Source organism: Chrysochloris asiatica, unplaced genomic scaffold (genome assembly GCF_000296735.1).
Source record: "Chrysochloris asiatica unplaced genomic scaffold, ChrAsi1.0 scaffold00015, whole genome shotgun sequence".
In the NCBI taxonomy this organism is placed as follows: domain Eukaryota; kingdom Metazoa; phylum Chordata; class Mammalia; order Afrosoricida; family Chrysochloridae; genus Chrysochloris; species Chrysochloris asiatica.
Window position 1 is genome coordinate 17,282,696 of NW_006408533.1, and position 10,294 is coordinate 17,292,989.

Sequence of the window (10,294 nt, forward strand, 5' to 3'; positions counted from 1 at the left end):
CCATTAGTTGTAAGAACAGGGCAAATTAAAATAATACCAACAGATGTTAAAGACTTCAAAAATCCAACTCTGATGAGGATGCAGGGAAATGTCCACCTCATGCATCTCATGCAATCTTTTGGAAAATAATCTGGAATATCCATGAAAATTAGAGATATGTATCATCTTTGGCCCAGGATTTACATGTTGGGAACCACCAGTATCATTTATAGTGGAGAAGGAAAGTAAACAGAGAGCATTCTAAATATTCACAATTAAAGAATGGTTGACTAAATTATATTATCTATAACCAGGAATACTATGTAGCCATGAGAAAGAGTAAGTTACATTTATATGTATTTGCCTAGAAACTTGTCATTGGGTGTATTGTTCAGAGAGAAATGTAAAAGAAAATTGTACTGATATTTATAGCACATAAGCAGGGTTGCTGTGAGTCAGACCCAACTCAACGGCACTTAACAATAAAAACAAGCTTATTCGGGAACAAAAATATAAGAGCGAAAGAAAAATCCATGTACATTTATAAACTAAAAGACCAAATGCATTGCCATACAATGGATTCCAAATCACGATGATCCTGTATGTTACAGAAGAGAACTGCTCCACAGGGTTTTGCATTGGGGTTTTTGGATTCCTGGTGTGGTGCTGTGGGGTTAATGCACTGAACTGCAAAGTCGGTTTGAACCAAATGGTCAGCAAGGCAGCACAAGCTCATCAGTAGCTCCTCAGAAACCCTATACAGGGTTGCTATGGGTCAGAACCAACTCGTTGGCACTTAACAACAACAACAACATAGGGGGTTTTGAGCGTGTCTTCTTTATGATAGCAAATTATCAGGCCTTTCTTCCATAGCACCATTGGGTGGGTTTGAACCGCCAACCTATAGGTTAGTAGTTCAGTGAAAACTGTGCTTGCCTCCCAGGACCCATTGTCCATTGGTACGCATGCATACACACTGGAGCAGAAAGGTACGTAATGTTCATATCAAAGTGTTCAGAGTAGTTAACTGAAAGGGGATTTACAATTAGAGGCGATGCCGATTATTGTGCTTTTCTGAAAATCCCTGTTTTGTTTGTCAAAATGGAAATGTATTTTTCTGTCATTTAATATAATCCAAGACCATTTTGAGATTTAGACACAGCTTATTCGAACATGATCAATCTACGGGGTCAGTCAATTATGACCCGGGCCCTTCAAGGGGACACTGTAGAGCAGTTTAAAGCGATGGCATGTAGCTACAGAGGCAGTAGTGTCACTGAAGGGTGTGGACTGCACTGGGAGACTCAGGGAAGGTGGTGCCAAGATGACTGTCTATAAAATGTGTGTGCTGTGTTTCAGCAGAAGTGTGTTGTTTTTAACTTTATTAATAAATGGTTATTTTTAAATATCTCTGTAGTTAGTTATAACAATAAAAATACCTTTCGAAAGTTCCTATTACCTATACCAATATACCTAAAACTCTTTGTTCAATTACTTTTTTAACCTTTTAAGAAGCCTTGGTGGCAGGGTTAAATGTCGGGCCGCTAACTATAAAGTCAGCAGTTCAAACCTACCAGATGTTCTGTGAAAGAAAGAGGAGGCTGCTTGCTCCCATGAAGATTGACAGAAACCCTACTCTGTCCTATAATTGCCAGGACTCCTAATGGACTCAGTTGTTGTTGTTAAATGATGTCAAGTTGGTTCTGACTCATAGTAACCCTGCATAGGGTTTCCAATGAGCGGCTGGTGAGTTTGAACCACCAACCTTGTGATTCAAACCAACCTTGTGGTCCAGCGCCACACCAGAACTCTTAATGGACTCAGTGGCAGTGGGTAATTTACTCAGGTCAGAGTTGTCATTATGACCCAATTACAATGATACTTTAAATCACATGATTTCATCTGCATAAACTACAAGCGGTGTACTGTTGGTTTAATTGCTGCTGGTGTGGTCAAATGTTCTGGTTTTAGCTACAGTTTTGTGGCAATTAGTATTTTTGAACCTATATCAACAACTTTTTTTTCTGAGATTGAAGTAGTAATTAAAGGAAAAGAAGGAGAAAATGTTTAAAAGACTTCCATTCAATTACTAGTACTATTGCCATTCAATGTAGAAAGACTTAAAACAATTTTGTTGTTAGAATTTCATAGAATCTAAGAAATGTTATATTTAACCAATTCACAAGTGTATTTATTATAGATTATTCTATGGTTACAACAGATAATCTACATGACTAAGGATTCTATATGGCCTGGTATGGGAGGGGGGTCCATGAAGGTGGGGGTGGCATTGAACACATGCTGCAGTGGGAACACACCCTAGATCCAGAGATGGGAGAAAGGTTTCATAACAATACATACAGGGTGACACCACTTATGTTTGTTAATGCACAGAAAACTGCTGGAAGAAGGACTCTTAGATGTCCCTGCCTTCCTCTGGGGCCTGAGAAAGTGGGGGAAAGGGAGAGGGCTTATATCCTCCTTCTGTTTAAACCTTATCAAAGTATATTGGTTCATAAACGAATAAAAACTAGTCGTTTTAAGAAACACAATCCCTTCCCTTTCCTCATATCAACCACTGAGATGCGAGTATACTCTCGAACCACTACTTACACAGCCCATGTCAGCCCCAAGCTCAGAAAATCAATCATCAATTTTCACATGTGGTACTAACTGATCCTCAGGTGTTATAAAAGTAAATGTCACAACTAAGTAAGGGCGTGTCCAACTTAAAGAAACATAGTGGCATCTACATTCATGTAGTGCTTCATAATCTACAAAGGGCAAGAAGTCCTCTGTGGGAAATTTCTCTTTCTAGAGTAAGACATTATGCAAGCAGTCATTTTCAAGGTACATCACAAGCAGAATGACCAAGCTGTCCTCACTATATTAATGTGGTTAAGTGCCATTGAGTCGGTTCTGATTCATAGCAACCCTGTATAGGGTTTCTGAGGAACGACTCATGAGTTTGAACCAAAGCCCTTGTGGTTCGAATGACCTTGCAGTATAGTGCTTAGCCTACATGGTACACCAGGAATCCTATAAATACCTTCAAAAACTTTTCACAGTGCATCAATATCCTGTAACATTCCTGCTCACAGTTAAATTAGCAACTATGAAACAATCTGCTTCAAAAATATAAAGCCTTCCATACGCTGAAGATCACAATGTACCTTGGGTAAGGCAGAACCTAAAATGAATGAAAACATATCTTTAAAACACCCAGAGGTTGCCTGGTTTGTCTTTCAAAGCTGCCCATGTCCCAAGGGAATAACCTAAGTCCCAGCAGAATGTTGCACCGATAGGGGATGAGCATTCTACATTCCTACCCACCAACCCAACGCCCTTCCACCTCCCCACACGCCTCAGACAGAGCAAAACCAGATATATATAATATGAGGAGACTTTAGATTACCTTTAGTGTATTAATGTTCCTCTCTACATCATTTTTTTAAGTATTGAAGTATTTTAAAAGAAGGTTTTAAAAGTGGTAGCATCACTGGTATTTAAAATATCTGTGACATAACTTCCAAAATCACAGTAACACACAAACCACCACAGTACGACACACTGACAGACGAGTGGTGGAATAAACGTTTTAGTGAGAATGAAATCTCAATTAATGACAGACATTTAAGAGGGAAACCTTACTAACATTTCCAAAAGCATTGATTTCATAAAGGAAGCACACGGTTGCTTATGTATGTAAAACAGTAACAGCAATGGCTAACACTTACTGAGCACATACTGTGTTTTACATGCACTAGCTCATTTCATCTTCCTCTTCCCATTTTATAGATGAAGAAACTGAGGCAAAAAGAAGGGGTGTACGGCCAATCCAGAGCATGGCATTCCCTGCTCAAGGTCACACATGTGAGGAAGAAGCTAGACATGACCTTGTTCTTCCGGAGCTCAAGGGCTTATGTCCCATGGTCTTCATTCTCTGCCTCACTCTTTCTCACAACACTGGAAAAAGTTGTCAGTCCCACAGTGCTCTCCAAGGGAGACCTGCCCTCTGACAGCAAAACTCTCTGAGAGCCACACCCCCTCTCCTGCCAGAACTGATTGGATATGGGACGTGCAGCCAACTCAAAGCATGGTGATGACCTTTGAGGTGGCCTGGTGGGAAGGTCTGCTGAGCCAATCTGAGAACAGGAGCTAAGCCACCTGACAGTAGTGGGGAGCAGTGGGCAGCCTGAGGTCCCACACAAGCGGAAACAGGAAGGTAGCAGAAACCTGGGAGCAGAGCAAGAAGGGCAAGACAGACACACAGCACCATCCATGTGGGTGACCCAGTGCACCAGAGTAATGAACCAGCCCACAGGATCCTGCTTTGTGGTTCCAGAGATTACTTTCCTGTCCCAACTTTGTCACCAGGTGACTTGAGACTGCAGCCAATTGCTTCCTCTCCTCCCCACCCCATAGCAGTTCCCCCTTCTTCTGTGGTAACAGACTTCCAACAGGTCCAGTGTGGCAAAGGGCCGAACGAATCAACCTCACTTCTTAGTCATCCTGGCATCTAGGAGCAGGGAGCTAATTACATGTGTTTCAGACAACTTTGTTGTTGTTAAGTGCTGTCGAGTCGCTTCCCACTCATAGAGACACTGTGTAGGGTTTCTGAGGAACAGCTGGTGAGCTTGAACCACAGACCTTGCAATTCAAAGGACCAGCACATTATCCCATAGCGCCATACCAGGACTCCCTCAGGCATCTAATGCTGCATACTAAACCACCTCAAAACTCAGTGCCTTAAAGCAACCAAAAAAAACAGTAACAACAACAAAGCAAACCCACTGTTCTGGAGCTGATTCTCACTCAGTGACCCCACAGGACAGAGTAGGATTGCCCCTAGGATTTCCAAGGTCCTAAATCCTTATGGAAGCCGACTGCCTAATCTTCTTCCTGAAGAACAGCCGATGGGTTTGAACCACCAAACTTCTGGTTAGCAATCCAACACTTAACTCTCTGTACCACCAGGGCTCCTCCCTTAAAGCAGCGATGATTTATTATTTCTCACACTTCTTTAAGGAGGTTAGATTCACTCAGCTCGGTGACTCTTGTGTTTCTCATGGTGTTGAAGGAAACTTGACTGGGGCCAGTATAGCCAAAATGGATGGTGTGGCAATACAGGATAAGCACTAGACTACTAACCACAAGGTCAGTGGTTCAAACCCACCAGTCACTCCTTAGAAGCTCTGCACCGGGTCGCTAGGAGTTGGAAACTACACGGTGACACATAACAACAACAACATGGCTGACACCTCAGCTGGGGCAGTTGAATAGCTGAGGACTGACTAGGCCTCTCGTCACATGACTGTTCGTTAGTAGTCTAGTCCAAGCATTTTTATGTGGCAGCTGGGTCCCAAAAGAGCAAAAATATCCATGGTAAGGCCTCGAAAGTTGTCATCAGGTGATTCTCAGGGTTAAAATAAGTCATCAACCCCAATTACCTCTTGGTGAACATGCAGGAATTGTTGACAACCATCTTTGCAAACAATCTACCACAAATTTTAAGTGGAACTTTGTTCAATATTAGCTGTCAGATGCCGTTCTCCCTTCTCTCCTCATTCCTGCCTAGAATGTTGGTGTGATACCTGGACTTCAGCAATCATCTTGCAACCATGAGGCAACCTGGAAGATGTAAGCAATACACTGAGAATAGCAGAACAGGAAGAAAGAAGGAGCCTAGGGGCCTATAGAGATAGTTCTTGATGTTAAGTGGCATCGAGTAGAGGAGCTGTCTTATCAGGCAATGTTTTGCAGAGTGTTTTCATATTTATGTGACTTCAGTGGTGGTTATTTGCTGTTTCCATTAAACAAAACACAGTGGCATAGGCCCAGATGTGTACAACTAACAGAAGAATCACATACCCACAGTGCCACATTTCCCATTTTAAAAATATATGGCGCTGTGGGTTAACGCGCCAGACTGCAAAGCCATTTGAACTGTGAAGTCAGCGGTTCAAGCTCACCAGCTGCTCCTCGGAAACCCTATATAGGGTTGCTATGGGATCGCTATGGGTCGGAACAAACTAGACGGCACTTAACAACAGCAACAATAACACATACTCCAATTAACTGCAAAGTTCCATTGCTGTTGTTTTTAAGCGCCTTTGAGTCGATTCCATCTCACAGCCACCCTGTAAAGGACTTCCAAGGAGCAGCTGGTGGGTTTGAACTGTCGACCTTGTGGTTTTCAGTCCAGTGCTGATCGTACAGCACCACACGAGGAGCCCAAGTTCCATTAGCGCCATATAAAATATATTAAAGCAAGCTTTAAGATGAAGGCTCAGTGATAAGGACTTTACCTCTAAAGTTGCCATTGTATGTTGTCCAGCTGATTCTGACTCAGCTGAGTGGAACTGCCCCATAGGGTTTCCTAGGCTGAAATCTTTATAGGAGAAGATCACCAGGTCTTTTCCCCTGTGAATGGTTCACCTAGCATTCAGTTAGCCACCAAGTGCTTAACCATCACATCATCAGGGCTCCCTGCTTCTAAAGCACTAGGAGAAGTAGGAGTCAATTCCTGGGGATTTATGAGAGTTTTTTTTTTTTTTTTTCTAAGTGCCGTCAAGTCATTTCCTACTCATAGCAACCCAGTCTAGGGTTTCCTAGGAGCAGCTGGTGGGTTTGAATTGCCGACCCTGACCTTGTAATCTAGTCCAGTTCATTATCCTGCAGCACCACAGGATTGCAGGCCTGCCCGGAGGACACCGATGTGTTTGCAATGACCAATAGCCCCTCAATCCTCCAGTACAAGAAAAGTGGAAAGAATATGCAATTCTTTTGAAAAGTTCCTGAACTTAATGGTGTCATTCTTTCACTCATTTCTTGTAGGGTTCAGCAAATGTTTTGACTTTTATCTATATATTTCAAATTATCAGAATATTTTATATCCCTTTCTGTCTTAAGCTAGTGAATGGCTGTTTAAACAAATGGGCACATTCCATTTACCAAATATTGATAAATATTTATAATTGGAAAGCTACACACAATATTATCCTATGCAAGAGCTGCACACATTCTTACTGAGATAGAATAAATAAATATCAGGCTGTTTTGCAACACTTTAATTCTAAAATCTCATTATTTACACATAATGTTTTTCTAGCAATTCCTCTTACTATGCTCCTCAGGGCATAGAAAAGCCCAGAAACTTGCAACTATCTGCAAATGCAATTAAATGTTTGCATCTCACCATTTGACCATGTATCAAAAGAAAACACTACACACGTTTTGATTCTACCATAATAACTTAAAATGTGGATTCTTACCAATTATCTCTTCTGGTCCCGATAAGTTCAGAGTTATGCCCCAGGGCAAAAAAATCAACCAAAACTAGCATTCCGGCTGCTTCCCATTGCAGCCCATCCAATCCTTGGCCATTCGCAGGACTTACTTTCCGGTTTCCTTTTCTGACTTCCAATATCTTTTTTTTATTGCCTCGCATTCTTCTGTTCTCTGCTTTCCATTCCCAGTCTCTATAACTCACTGCTTTAGCATCTTTCTCTTAAAATGGCCCTGAAGTAGAAGCTGGTTCTTCACCTCTGTAGCTCATGATTTACCCAAGCAGTTACTAACTCACAACTCAGAGGCACTGAAACAGGCTCTACCTACCACTGGTTACAAAAGAAACTGCAAAGATCCTTAAGGGAATTATAAATGCTCAGTTTTAATAAAATAACCACTCCCCCAGTCCTCCCACAGACACCATCTCATTAGCATCATTTATTTTTTACAGACTAATACTAGGAACTCACTTTGGTAGAAGGTCCTTTCAACAATCGCCTGACTCAGTCGTTTAATAGACAACTATGCTTGGGCCCATATCCTGGATCAGGAGCATGCTTAGCTCTCCGCGTCATCCCACTGTTTGCGTCCTATGACCCGACCTGGACCAAGATCCTTGAATCGCTGGACTCAAGCTCACCTGGATACGTGGTGGACCCGTGCACGGACTCACCTGGTCACCAGCGGACCCGGGCGTACGCTCACCTGGATCCCACTCGGACCCAGGCGCGGACTCAGCTAGGTACCTGCGGACCCGGGAACTGCCATACCGGAGTGCCCCCCGAGGCTGACGTCCCGGCGGCCGCTCTGGAGGAGGTTTTACGCTGGGGCAGTCCTGAATCCTGAGCTGAGCGGTCAGTCGGGAGTTCGAACCAAGTTATCTTATGTGCCTTGAAAGAGAGGACTGCCGGAAGGATGTCCACTGTATATCGCCTGGTCTTCGCGATTTGTGTGACCCCCTTCTAGGTCAGTTTCCTATATAACGATCGAGGTCTCCTCAGTGCTCTTCTCCCGTTTCCCTTTGGTGGGGGAATTAGCGCGGGGATCAATCGGAAATAGAAAACTACTTTTTCCCCCTGCTGGTGATTATGAGAAACTGCTCGTGGTGAAACCTATATAAAAGCAAGATTTCCTTCCTTCAGAGAACAGCTAAAATCGGGAGTCTTTTTAATTATCAGTGGTAACTTACCTTTTATTCATTTTAAGTGACACATTAAAAAAAAACAAAAAACTAATTTTTAGGCTTCAGACTAATGAAAATGAGAAAAATCAAGGCATCTTACTGAACCACTTTATTGCTTTTTTTTTTTTTTTTTTTTTTTTTTTTTTTTTAATTTACTGTTGAAACTTGCGGAGTTCTGGTGTGGCGCTGTAGGATAAACACTGGACCCCAACGTCGGTTTGAACTGCAAAGTCGGCCGTTCAAATTCACCAGGTACTCCTTGGAAACCCGATTCAATGGCACTTACCAACAACCTTCTACCAAAGATGAAAAATTGCACATGCAAACAGAAAAGCATAATAAGGTTCCAGCTCTCAATAATGACTAATTGCAAAGCCGTTTGAACTATAAGGTCAGCAGTTCAAGCTCACCAACTGCTCCTCGGAAATCCTATAGAGGGTCGCTATGGGTCGGAACCGACTCGACAGCAGTTAACAACAACACCACAATCTACCTGCAGATAACAATTAAAAATTAAAATCTAGACAAAACATTTATTAAAAATTATTTGAAGGCAATGGAGATTAGCCAAGAGAAGGCAGAAACTGAAGAGGAGACCCCCTTAAAAGGTGAATGGTATTGGATTGACTTGTATTCCCCAAAAGATAGCTTGAAGTCCCAACCCCCAGTACCTGTACAGGGTACATTGTTGTTGTTTTTAAATGCCTTCGAGTAAGTTCTGACCCATAGAGACCCTGTATAGGTTTCCGAGGAGCAACTGGTTGGTTGAACTATAGACAGGGTACATACACAGACTTTAATAAACAGAATAGAGAACTCAGAAACAGACTCACAGTTAATTAGTCAATTGATTTTTGACAAATGTGTGACACAAATTTAATGAAGAAAGGTTTAGTGTTTTCAACAAGTGGTACTGGAACCAATGACGCCCATACCTTATACGATACAAATATTAATTTGAGATGGCTCATAGGCCAAAACATAAAAATGAAAACGATTGTGCTTTTAGAAGAAAATATAAGAGAATGTCTTATAATATGGGACTTCTTGTTGTTGAGTACCGTGGAGTCGGTTCAAACTCATAGTGACCCTGCACAGGGTTTCCGAGGCTGCAAATCTTTACGGGAGCAAAACGCCTCATCTCTCTCCCACAGATCAGCTGGTAGTTTCGAACTGCCGACCTTGAGGTTACCACAGAAATCAGGAATTTAAGAATTAATAAACTAGATATCATCAAAATAGTCTACTCATCAAAAAAAAATTCAGAGAGTGGATATTCAAATCATAGACTTGTGGTAAGAATATGTTATGAGCTATAACAATACATAGAGAAAACTAATAAAATTAGAGTCCAAAAATAAATCCATACATCTATGGTCACCTGATTTTTGACAAGGGTGCTAAGTCCATTAGATAGAGAAAGAAAAGGCCGTTCAAAAAATGGCACTGGGGAAACTGAATTTCCATGTCTGAAAAAAATGAAACAGGATCATTACCTCACACCATATTAAAAAGTGGATAAAGAACTTAAATATGCAAACTAAAATAAAAAAATTCCTAGAAAAATAAGCAAGGCCAAGGCTGTCAGGCCTAGGTTTTAACAATAAATTACTTAGTTGTAATAATGTTTAAAACACACACAGAAACTGCAAAAGATAAGATAAATAAATGGGACCTCAAAAAATTAAAAACTTTGGTTCAACACAAGACTTTGCCAAGAAAAAGTAAAAAGACAAGCTATCAATTGGGAAAATATCTTCAGAGTCCATATATCCTAAAAGAATTTAATAACCAAAATCTACATAAACCTTCATCAACAGATAAATGGATAAACAAAATGTG